Raw genomic sequence first — 12,814 nt, 5'->3', positions numbered from 1 at the left:
GATGTACCCTGATAAATGGGAATCTCGCTGAGCGCGCGACCAGTCGGCCGTATACACCTACGACGGCACACACGACGCCGAATGAGAAACGAGCCGGGAGCGGTGCCTCGTCTTCGAGGCCGGCAACAAGAAGCGCTGGAGAAAAATCAAGGAAAGGGCCCGGCTGCGCAATCGTCCATGCGCCGCTTAACTCTTATGCTACCAATCACAATGTTTTCATGTACCCGAACTGTGCTATTGCAATATATTTATATTAATCAAATGTTGGAAATGGACATTTACATGAAACCTTAAAAGGCAGTGGAGAATCGAAACTATTTTGATGAATTTCTACGGAATCGAAGTAAATTGTGTATTAGAAAGTTTAAAAATGGGCATCTGGGTATTTGGTTAGTAACATAATGGTCGAATAATCTTAATTATGTTTTTAGTTTCTTATTATGCACTTTTGTCACTTTTTATGCAAACAGAAAATATTCTTGCGAAATTAAACAAAGTGTGTATTATAGCAAGTAATTATTCCGGCGATCTTTCAGAATATTTCGTAACGGTAGTTATTGAATTTGAAAAATATGATATGTTATTTAAATATTCTGTTTTTTTTTTGTTAAGAAAAATTGTAAGGTACCGAAAGGTTCTATAAAATGTATTAGATAAGCATTTTGTATCGAAAGTGAAGTAAATTTCATCTAAATTGGTTCGTCTGTCCTTGAGAATTCTCGGTAGTATCTTAAAAAACACTGTTCCTAGAAGACCGTGTTTAAAGTTTTGCGTCCATCAATTTCCTGATTTTATTTGCCATTGCATGTAATGATTTTTATACATTTTTTCATAACATTCCTAACGAAAAGATTGACACAGATTCATCCTCGAAAAATCGTTTTTTTTTAACCTATCTAGCCGTATAAGAGTCTTTAACGTTAAAAGGAACCATCGAGTTCATGACTGCATGAGGCAGCAGCCTGGATTCCAGGCTGGAGTGTTCCAGGACACGGAACAGGACTATTATCCGTATATGGTCTCGTACTTGCACGATTTAATCTCACTTCTTTCAGATTCTTGCTACTCCAGAAGGTGTTGAATTTTAATGGAGTCGAGGTTTGAGCTGCATCTACACACGGCTCTATTGTAGCCACTTCCTGTGCTCAGTTAATTTGACTATAGCGAAGGTGTACCTTGGATTCGCGAGATTTGCTGCAGATTCTTTGTAGTTCGTCTGGAGTCTAGAGTAGAACTTTATTGTCTTCGGAGTCTGCAGTGGGTCAAGATCCATCTTTTAACTTACCGTCGCTCTTTTCATTAGTTACAGTCTTGCTGATGTGAAAACATTCTTTGAGCTCTTAGCGTACAATGCAATTTTACTTAAATTTTGTATTGAAATAATTTCCTCACTTCCATTAGCTTTCGGTTTTCAGTTGGTAAGATATGTTTTCAAATAAATATGTATGTTTACTTATCTTACTGTCTTTTAAAATATTATATTATCCGAACCATTTCGAATTCCATAATAAGAATTTCCTTCTCGAAGGTGCACATTCTCAAATACTACAAAAGAGGGTCAATCTACTGGTTACAATGGCTCTTCAAATAACTTCACAGTCAAAATTAATTTTTTTACATCAAGGTAGCAAGTGAACGACAGGGAGTTAATTAGGTGCAAGTTCACGAGCAATGATGAAAACGAGCCGGCGCGATATGAAGTAACAATCTTGCCAAAACGAATGGCGATAGAAGCCGAGCAAGTTGAAAACGAAGTTCACGTCGCCAGTTGACTCCGTTGCAATTGATGCGTCACCGAATAAAGTAGACGAACATATTTGTTGGACGCGAGACGTTGACCTAATCCTATTTAAATCGCATTCCCTAGAAAGAAGGCAGCTGGTTCCGGCAGTTGTCGGCACTGCGCTCGAAATAGAGCCGACGCTACGATACCTGGTACAGAAACGCGGTCCTCCTCTCTCATGCTCTCTCTCTCTCTCTCTCTTTCTCTCGCTCTTTCCCCCTTTACCAAGCGCGTTTCACGATGCCCGGCTGACGTGGTATCCGCGCAACCTTCGAGATCTGTGTTTGTCATGTGCGTTAACAACGTTTCGCACCGCATTGACTCGTGGCGAGCGCGCGAAAGGACATGTCCACTGATGGGTCAGCAAACAATCGGATTCGAGCGTGTATCGGGTGCTCCGCGTGATATTCGATGAAAATTCTGAGCCAGAATGCTGGAAAATCACTCGGATAAATATCCATCAAAGATAATTAATTGTTACCACTTCTGAATTTTCGAAGTTCTGGCAAAGAATTCGTGGATATGAGTTTATCCTACTTATTCATATAGGCTCAACATTCGGGAAAAAGTTATTCCCAAATTATGCATTCGTCAAGTAACAAACAATAGCTTCGCAAACAGAAGTAACATTTAAAACAAACAAATGGATTTCAAAAAGAACAACCAAATACCAAAAGAATTCATTTCTCAAATACATCGTTACTCGAATACCATTGAACCAAACTAACAAACAAGTCAAAAGGAAAACTTCATTTCAATAGCACTCAGTACTATCTACGAGTAAACCTCTCTATCTCCCCTCTCATTTCAATATTACAACCTCGCGGAACCTTGCAGAACCTGGCAGAGTCCAGCTACAAGCTCGCAAAAAATCCACATAGCTGCAAGAGTCTCTAAAACAACAAGAAAATCGATATCCGCAATGGTTCTGCAGCAAACAGCTCGCAACGCTATATTCAGTGCAGCCGAGCCGGGTAGCAGGGTTAAATACGATCCTCCAGTGTTCACGCGAGGGTCCAAGGAGAAAAATCGAATGCACCAAGCGGTCGGAGAGGGAAAGGGCCGTGAATTGTCCGCGTCTAGAGCCGCAACTGTCCTTGCCGTGGACCTGGAACCCGGGCTATAGAGAAAGAAATTGCCCCTGGGGACCCGTGGCAGCCACGGCCCAGGGAGATACGGTTGGAACATTTGTTTAGTTGGCTGCAATTAAGCCACTTGGCGGCAATTGTTTGTCGCTCAGCACAGAATTCCGCTCCCACGTGCGGGTACGTGGCTCATAAAGCGCGGTGGACGCGTGTGCGTACCCGCGCGCGTCGCGTCGACCGTCTCATGTTGTACCAACTCGCCACCAACACGGCAATTCCAGACGATAAAGCCGAGCGAGTTGCCGAGGTTAGGGGTCAACCGGGTCCAGTAGCCGGTGTTCGACCAATCAGTAGCCGGCAACCGGTTGGACACACTACCGCGAGAGATCGGGCCGCGGACGATCGCCCGTCGTCTTTTGTCCCGAGCGCGCCGCGGACGGACACGATGAATTGCGCGCCGAAGTCACGCGACCGTGCGCGCCACGACGCGCCGGCGCGAGCTGGATTTTTATAGCACGATCGACTGTCAATCGCGATTTTATAGAGAACTGAGAAATTTCTAGGGCGTGAACAGTCTTCTTGCAATGTACTTTTGAGTGCTTTTGATGAATTTGTTTATAGAAGACTCAGATGTAAATGAGAATGGAAGTGGATATGAAAGAATATGTTTAAACATTGAAGGTAGTTGATTAACATTGTTTATGTTGTAGCTGATAGCGTTTAACGCGAGGTTTATCAATATTTCGGAAATGAAGTTTGAAGTATTGGGTCTGGCAATTTTTGTCGAATGTTAAAGAAATTATTCAGTAACACATTATGTAGTGATTAATTTCGATGAGGATATCATATAAATTTTTCCTCGTCAATAAAAATACGAATACCAGAAATAATTTATACAATTACGTCAAGAATGCTATAATCAACAGGTGGACGACGTGAACCACCGTATTATTAATCTCTGATAATAAAATAATCAGGGGACAAAATATTTTCGAATAAATCAACACGCAATTATTTAACGGTGACTTTTAATCGGACCGAAGTAATTTATCGTTGAATCAATTGCGTTAAAATCATTCTACTTCCATATGTGCCTGAAGACTGTTGTTTAATCAAAATTCTTACGGTAAAAGCGAGGAGTAAGTGAGTTTTACTTAATGAACGAAATTATTGAACGGCCTGGTGCTAACCATCGTGTTTCTTTTACGAAAGGTTACAATAAGATTCCTTTACTCTTCGAAGAGTAAAACAATAGCTGGCCCATTACAACGGCCGCTCCTAAATTGCCGGGTGGTTAGTTTAGTTAGCTTTTTCGGCCACTTTTCTAGATAATAGGAAATTGATTGTGGCCTACCGGTGATTTCAGGGTCGTCCGTTTTGAGCCGGGCGAACCGTCTATTGGTTATTCTGCCTCTCTCGCCGTTGTGTGTCCTCTCCCCGCCCTTCACCGCGCTCCTCTCTTTTCCTGTTGCTCAGTTCACTTCACCAAACCGCACAGAGCGGCTCTCAATTTCGGCTCATTTGCCTACCAAATCCGACGGCCTCTAAATACACAGATACTCCAACGGTGAACGGGTCTCAAGGTCGACAGTAATTACTGCAGAACGACGCTACGCCCTTGTAAGGGGACTTCTGCTCCTCCTTTTTCCCCGCGAAATCGATTTTTATCGTTTGTCATACTGCATTCGATTGACCCGCATAACTGGCCCCGAGATATTGCTCTTATCGTCGAGAGGATCAAGATTTTTTGCCTCTAAAAAACGAAGAGTTTGAGTAAAAATTGATGAAGTTTCTTATCTTGCAATCGTTGCACTGAAAAAGATATAAATAATAGGTTTCAACGTTTATTTCAATGAAACCTTGTTCCGTGAATCGGTAAGATATTAAACTATTTTAGGATCTCTTAGGGTAAAAAACATAGACAAAAAATACTACCACTCGATGGATTACGTATTTTTGAATATTTCACTTCACACATACGTGAATAATCGCGATAAAAAGTATTTTGCAATTTAAACGAGAATAGACCATTTCTAGTGCCATTATTTAAACATAATTTACAAAGAAACAGCCCAAAATTCGGGCAAAACATATCTCCCACAAAAAGCAGATTAATGAACGAATTTAAACAAGCATCCCATTAAAACTATCCACAATACGAATACTTTACAGATGTTCTATACGTTACACCCACAAACTCCCAGTCAACTTTTAATTACTTCTCCTTAAACCCACAGATTTCTAAGTCCGTTCATAAGCGGAACAGAGATGTCCGCTGGTTCCCCGAAACTGTTTCATAGGTGGCTCAAAAAAACAATTCGCAATTAACGGAACATGTGTCCAAAGTTGAAGCCGATCGTCTGCGAGCATTAACATCCAATCAGTGCCTAAAAAAATGTAACCGTTTCATTACGTCGGACGATCACCGTCGAAAAGATAGCATATGAGGAGGGGGCGAGGAAAAGAAGAAACAAACAAAAAGAAAAAAAGGAAGAAGGAAAGAAAGGAAGAGAGTAAGAAAAAGAAAGAGCGAGAAGAACGGTCGCTAAAAAAGACACACCTGTGAGCCCCATCGTAGGGGGCCCAGAGCGAAAAGAGAGGAGCCGCCGGTTGATACGTATCCTGGCCAAGGATACGCGAGTAGCCGTCGCGTTACTTGTTTTGGAGCATATTCGTCGGTGCACATGAGCAATACGGGCACGGAGGTAGGCGACGGGCAAAGAAGGAGCGGTGGGTCTGACGTCATCATGAACGAATGCTCCGCGCGTTCAGGTTGCGTCAGGGGGATCCGTGATGATTGTCGGGGCTCGTCTGATCTGAAACGCAGCCGCGGGAAGCGCGCGGGGGCAAGGGCGGCCCGGAGAGGACGACGGGGTCACCATCGACGGGATAACCTCACACGTGTGCAGCCCAAAAAAAGAAAGGCCGGGGCGGAGAGGCAAAGGCGACATCGGTCGGCCAGCCAACGGCGGAGAAAGAGCGCGACTCCGGTGTGAAAAATAAAACCGGAGGAGTATGAGCTTATCGTGGACGGTGTTCGTAGCTGATAATTAAACATTTGAGTATTCGTTTTGTGTAAAAAGGGTTTTTGATGCTTTTGTTGGGGAAGAAAGAGTACTTTTGTAATAGTTTCATAATGGGATATGAATTTTGCACCTTGTATTTTTCTGAAAAGTAAAATGGCATTGGATTGCAACTGGTATTCATGGATTATAATTGACCATTTAGGTGTTCCATTTGAGGAGATTTATTGATGGTTTCGTTGAAAGGAATTTCGTTTCGCAGTACAGTTTCCTTTGGAATAATAAATTTAATTGAAGGACGGATTAACGGAGTCTCGTTAGCTATAAGTAAGTATTCAAGCGGTTAATCGCGTCCCACCGGTGATAACGAGTGCCTCGGGCTGTTGCTGCTTACTGACGCAATCGCGATGATACGAATACGATTTTTGGAGAAAGTAATTTCGCAATTAGTCGCACTCAGTTTTGTTAGTCGGTGACTGTAGCGTCTGGGACAACTTACGTAAGTTCTTGCTGTAACTATGTAATAAGAGAATGAGAGGATATCAAGAAATGATTCAATGCGAAAAGAATATTCCAATTGCCAAAAGTGGAGTGATAGTTTAAAAATTATGTTAGGTATACTAATTAATAATCTACAGTTTATACTTTTGGTAAAAGAGAAATCATTTTTAAACTAATTTCTCACAAGCTGTGTAATAAAATAAAATTTCATGACAAATCACCATACAGAACTAGTTGAGTTTTATAAGTGGTAATTCTTTCTAAAATCAATATGTCATTTAATTTTAATATTATAAACAATTCTTAATACGTCAAAACAGTAGAATAATCAAAATGGTGAAGACTAACTGGAAGTTAATTAACAAACGTTTCAATATTAGCAAAATACTGAACACATTTCAACGGTTCTTCAACAATTATTCAAGTAATAAATTCAAAGAAAACTGTTGCATCGCGTTACTTCATATTACTTATTCCTTCATGCAGAGTAACTTATTATCGATTATATCTACCATTCATATTCAATCGAGCCAGGCGTACGCGTACTCAACGACTTCCGAAACCTAATTTCCTCGAGAACATTATATTCTACAGTTTCCACTAATATTTCCATATAAAATCACCCTCTCCCCGCTCATTTAATTAAATAAACACCCTATCCACTTAGAAAATGGAAAACCAACCTAAAACAGATATAAAATATACACGAAAAATAACCAATATCTAGCAAGGAATCAAGCAATCATACAACTAAAAATCTACACACCATCACTTCAATGAAAGTCAAATTCCTTTCCTTTCTATTACACTTCCCCTTCAGCTTGCAATTGAATATGCAATCGCTCTCTGCGCGGTGTTTTCGGTGCCACCCTGTAGCGACCCGAGGGACCCGAGCTAGTCTCGTGGACAGTTGAGCAAACGGTACACAGGACGGCGGATGACGATATCGTAAAGTAACGTCGCCGTTGTTTTCCCACCGGCCTCCGTCGCTGTATTTTCGAACCGGCCTGCAGTTTATCCAGCACCAGTCACGGATGACAACGGTGCACAGCCGTGGCCGGTTGGCTACCTTACTTGACCCCCGCACAACGAGGGACAATTGGGTGTAACAGTCTCCCATTCGTTTGTCTGTCCGTCCATCCGTCGAGCTGTTCGTCCGTCCGGAGCGTCCGTGTTTCTCTGAATCCTCGGCCGTGTAACACGTCCATTATTCCCGGGGTGCAGCTCGTCTGCGACCATGTCGGTCCGTGTACGCACACGTGCGTGCTCCCTCCGTCTCTTTCACACGAAATCCTCTCTCGCGTCTTGGATCACGGTGTCTTCAGCTTTTTCGTCGGCGTTTTTGCGTTACTGGCCTGACTAGGCGACAGGAGGAAATGTCTGCGCGAGACCCTGAAGAAAATGAAGAGGTGCGACTCAGGGACGGATTCAAAGCCTCTGGGTCCCTGATTACTAATGTAGTGTATTTTGGTAATCTAGCGGTAATCTAGATATTATTTTATTTGGGGAAGACTAATTTTATTTGGTTCTTAAACAGTGTACCGATGGAACATGTACCTGGTTAAACCTTGAATGACGCAGAAAAATGTTTGCATGGAACAATTTTTTTCACATCTTATATAAAGGAATACATATTTTCAAGTAGGGCTACAGCAGGAATAATTGTAATAGTTTCGTAGAATATATTAAATGGATCAGAATAATAGTGGTTTAATTAGTATTTCTGAGTTCTATGATATTAATATTATTATTTTCTAATAATATTAATTAGTCTTAATTATTAATACTAGCATTTAATTAATCGGAGAACATTTTACAAAATCTTTTTCTCGAAAATTCAGAAGTAGGAGTTAGAGTACTATTACTCCAAGCCACTTGTATACAAATGAGTTTCATTTAGATAGTAGAGAATGGTATTAATGGGGCTAACTTTTTCGAAGTGGGAGTGTAGAGAGAGCCCCTCCCCAGTACACGATTTTACTGGCAAGTTATTAAAAATTCTATACTATGAAATGAAACCCAGAACAATTTTTCATGCATTTTTATTAATGTCTCTTTTTGTATTGTAAGAAGTGAGCAACGTATTTACAGAAGTTTTATTAAAAGGAAAACACCCTATACAACTCTCGTGAAAATTTGTGTATATTTGATGAACTGGAATTCTGTTTTATGACAAAACAACATTTTACTTTGAATGACCTGTCGTGTTCATTTAATGTCACTTTAAAATTTATAAGGTTAAATTTTTCAATTTACATGATGTAATTACGTGTTCCTTGATCTTTTACGCGAAAGCAGTTTTGATTTTATCCGACGGCGGGTTACGGGTTTACCCGATTTTGACTTACACGGAGCCAATTAACCGTGTAAACCGAGGGTTAGGTGTGCTGTTTATTATAGGGCGAGTACTGAAGCCAATTATGCGCAAATTACAGCGCGGCCGGTGGGCATGGTGCAAAGTTACCATCCCACCATGACACTTGCGAAAAAGTTTAAGTCGTTTGCATACTTGAGACTACGATAATGTCTCATCGCTAAATTGGTTTTGTAATCTAAGCATAATTTCAGGCGATTTAAGCCCTCCGTTACACCGAAGTTCAGTAATAATGTGTCATACAATTGAATTTGATACTTGTTGCTCAAGCCCAACGATCATGTATAATGAAAACGTACAGACACTTATGAGCAGTTCACGACGCTTATAAATATTTAGTAGTTCCACTTTTCTTTTTCATCTAGTTATTTGCTTCGTTTAAGCTATTAATATTTTTCAATGGTATTTTAAACTATCAACTAAAATATAACTCCTCCGACTATAATAACCTTTCATTTGTAAAAACATAAGTTCTTACATAAATGGTAATCTCGTCTCTCTAGTGCAAAAGGCTAGAACTCGGATTCGCAAAAGAATCGAATTTAAATAATAGTTCGTTCGTAATCTTGAGTAAAAAAGAATAACAATGATGGGGAAACGTGTTAAAACCTAGAAATTGGGCAGATATTTGCAGTCAAGGGTTAAGAACAATTATAATATCAGCTTCGGTTCTTCAAATTACAAAGAACCGAGATAAAGCTATAACTGTTATTCAGAATATTGGTTCTGAGCTATAGTTTTCAGTACCCGTTCTTCACCGATATTGTATCAGTTGTATATCGGTTTCATAACCGTTATTTTTCAGTTCCGAAAAACTGCACAACCGAGATGCAAAACCGGAGAGTAACAGTTACAGAACCCATATAATATCAGAACCGAAACCGATATACCAAATAACAGTCATGATTTTATTTCTGTTCTCCATAATTTGTTCAGTCGAATCGATACATGAATCGATATATAACAATTTCAAACAGTTATTTTTCAAACGTTTTCAATACCCGTTTGCAATCGACTACTACAATGTCAAACAATGTTAGAAGCCTATCGGATCAGTTTTTCCGGGAACACCACGTATATCGCGCGTCAAGCGGCGAGACCCGTATCAGACACGGGGGCGTACTTGTGCGTGAGATATCACCTGGCCGAGTGTTCGCGGCGTTCGACAACCGGCGAGGCAGTGAGACGAGGGGGAGGCGAAAAAGAGGAAGAGAATAGAACGTCGGTTTCGAGCACGCGCCCTACTCTATTCGGTTCTGCCGCGTAGACGCGTTCAATTTGTTCCTTCCAGTCGCGTCTCGCCGCACGAGCAGGGAGTATGCACTCTTCGTGACCCGTTTCCCTCGCGATCTTTCCGAGCACAGTCCGCGAAACGATCGCCCGACTAGAATTTGCCCCTTTTCCCGCCGGAACACCTGTGATTTAACTCTCGCTACGTTTCCCGCGTCCCATTTCTGTTTTCCCTCCATTTTTCCATATTTTTTAATTGGTAATAATATACCAGGCTAGAGACATTTCGCTGAACAAACGAGACACTTGGATACGGTAAAAATTATTTATTGACCTGGATTTAATGTTTGCTTGAGATTTTATGAAAGGATAGAGTAGGCTAGTAAGTTTTTTCTACGGACAATATTAACGCGTCGTTGGATAATTTTTAACTCACTGATTGCCACCGTTGTGTAACAAATATTAACCAGTTAATTGCGTTTGACGAGTATACACGTCGTCTTAAAACTCGAAATGATACTAATTATTTTTCAAAGTGGATTAGTTATTCTTTCAGATACATATGTAATTCTTCTTTATTCTGCTTCAGTTTTTCGTTGGAGTATATTATAGACGCATTTGCCCTGCTTTTGATGGATATTTCGAATTAAATTTCACAGTTAACAGGTTAAACCCAGAAGATACCTCACTTTGTTCCGTTTATTAGCATAATTTAACTATAGGAATACATTTTTGAACATATTTTACTGAAGTTATATGTTTTGAGTACTTTTTGCAAATTTTTTTATTGTTTAGGTGTGAATGACGACATTTGAAAACAATATTTAAGGAGTTTTAAGCAACTTTAGAATCGAGAAAATAATTCCGCTTTAATTGATACCGTAAGAAATAGAATGCAATGGAAACTTTTGTGCGCTAATAATGCTGGTATGTTGTTTGATTCGCTGGTTGATTTTTAATAATCAATTAAAACTTTAGAATTTGTTTCGCATTCTTTACACTTTTCTAGATCGCGACGCTCCCACGTGAAATCCTAAGAAATCGCTCTACGATCTGGTCTGTTAACGAGGAATCCAGACGATAGAAGAACGTTGGAACACATGCGGCGCATCGATTAACGCCGATCTTCTGGATTTCTTCACCTGTGAATCCTCAGGCGATCCTTGACATTAATCTTGACAACGCAGTGTAATTTTTATTCTAATGGCCTAGTTTTTCTTGTGCATCTACGATTGATCGGATTCCTTGTGCGATAAAGATAGGGATTCGTGACTTTCCTGGTATCGTTTTTCTTATCCAGATAGTTCCTTAGGCGACAGACTTGCGAAAGATATTGAGAAATAGTGCAAGTTTTATGAAACGTTTCATAACATCGTTTATTTTGTTTCCAATCTCGCAAGTTTCTTCATCAATTGAATATTTGTTCTCTATTAAGATTTTCATAAATAGGTTTAAATAATCTATTCACTATTAAGAAGGAAATTATTAACATAGACAAATATAGATTATAAATTATTAAAATTTTAATACTTTAATTCGAGTCTGCATTTCATTAACCTCATTATTTCTTGGTGATATAAACATATTTATAATCGATTAATAAAACGATTACATCTTAATTATGATTTTTTAAAACAGGACGAGACTGCTGAAATGAGATCTCTGTTTGTCATTAAACATCGACGAGGAAGTGTACTGGCCGATGTTAATTCAATTTTTCCCACATGTTTTCCAATCTCGTGCATTTATGCACTGCACGCCCGCCGTCAATGCTGCCTACAGCTGCGAGTTCGAAATTGTTTAAAAACACCTGCCCTGCGTTGCACGTGTAGTAAGAAGAAGAGTTCGTTCATTGTCAATTTTCCTCGTGAGACGAATACATTTTAAAACCACCTAGAAATTGTAGTTGAAAAATAATAAAATCTAATTTTCGAACAGAACGTTTCCACAAAAATTCTATTACATTAGAAGCAAAAAACTACATTCGTAAAAAATAATGAATTCTATTTCCTTAGAAACTAACATTAAAATTATATTATTTTAATGTGGTTGTCACGTTGCACGCGATTATAATTTTAATCAACGTATGGAGGGAACTTGATGCACAGCCATGAACGTTAGAAAATCAAGCATTATCACAACAAATTCGACGCCTAATATCAGAAACTACAATTAGCAATTAAATTATAAAAATATTCTTTAACGTCCGCTTAACATCAACGCAGCCCGCGAATAAAATTATTTCAGCGAAATAGGTTTATAGCAGCATCCTCGAGCACAGATTTTAAATATTTCATAAAGAATAATAAGGAATCTCGCCTGAAGATTCCATTTGATTTTTATCTGAATTAAATTTCCTCGCTTAATTACCGACTCTAGCGGTGCGGACTGAAGGAAAATATAAACTCTACACAAAGGTGTGCGATGATTGGGTACACCGAAGCAAGAAATCGTTCCGGATGAACGTATTAATTCTCAGTTCGTCAAATATTCGGTTCAATAGCATATTAACGAGATATCGAGAATTAACCTGTTAACTGTGGAATTTAGTTTGAAAAATCTCTCGACTTGCGCGCAAAAAATCAAAAAATGAAATGTGTAGTCCTCAAACACTGGGCGAATGCACCTAGAGTATATTTCAATGAAAAACCAAAGTAAAACAAAGAGGAATTACGCGTTTATCCGATAAAATAAAGAATTCATTGCTGAAAGAATTAGTATCATTTCAAACTGTAAAATGACGTATATATAGACGTCAAACGCAGTTAATTCGTTAACAGGTTGACTGCCAGTGATATTTTTAGTTATTCACCAGGGA

General features: G+C 39.5%; 1 protein-coding gene and 1 long non-coding RNA gene across 3 annotated transcripts in view; one reads left to right on the top strand and one right to left on the bottom strand.

The window, feature by feature from the left end:
- LOC116427698 (uncharacterized) overlaps window positions 1–12,814 on the bottom strand; it is a 118,384-nt gene that overhangs the window by 49,499 nt on the left and 56,071 nt on the right. The gene's annotated exons all lie outside the window — the stretch shown is intronic.
- Window positions 10,067–11,401, top strand: LOC116427699 (uncharacterized). Its single transcript, XR_004235144.2, has 3 exons — window positions 10,067–10,311; window positions 10,792–10,923; window positions 11,006–11,401. It is a non-coding gene; the product is annotated as an uncharacterized LOC116427699 (long non-coding RNA).

Source organism: Nomia melanderi, chromosome 1, assembly GCF_051020985.1.
Source record: "Nomia melanderi isolate GNS246 chromosome 1, iyNomMela1, whole genome shotgun sequence".
NCBI classification, from domain to species: Eukaryota; Metazoa; Arthropoda; class Insecta; order Hymenoptera; family Halictidae; genus Nomia; species Nomia melanderi.
This window is presented reverse-complemented; position numbering and strand designations above follow the sequence as displayed.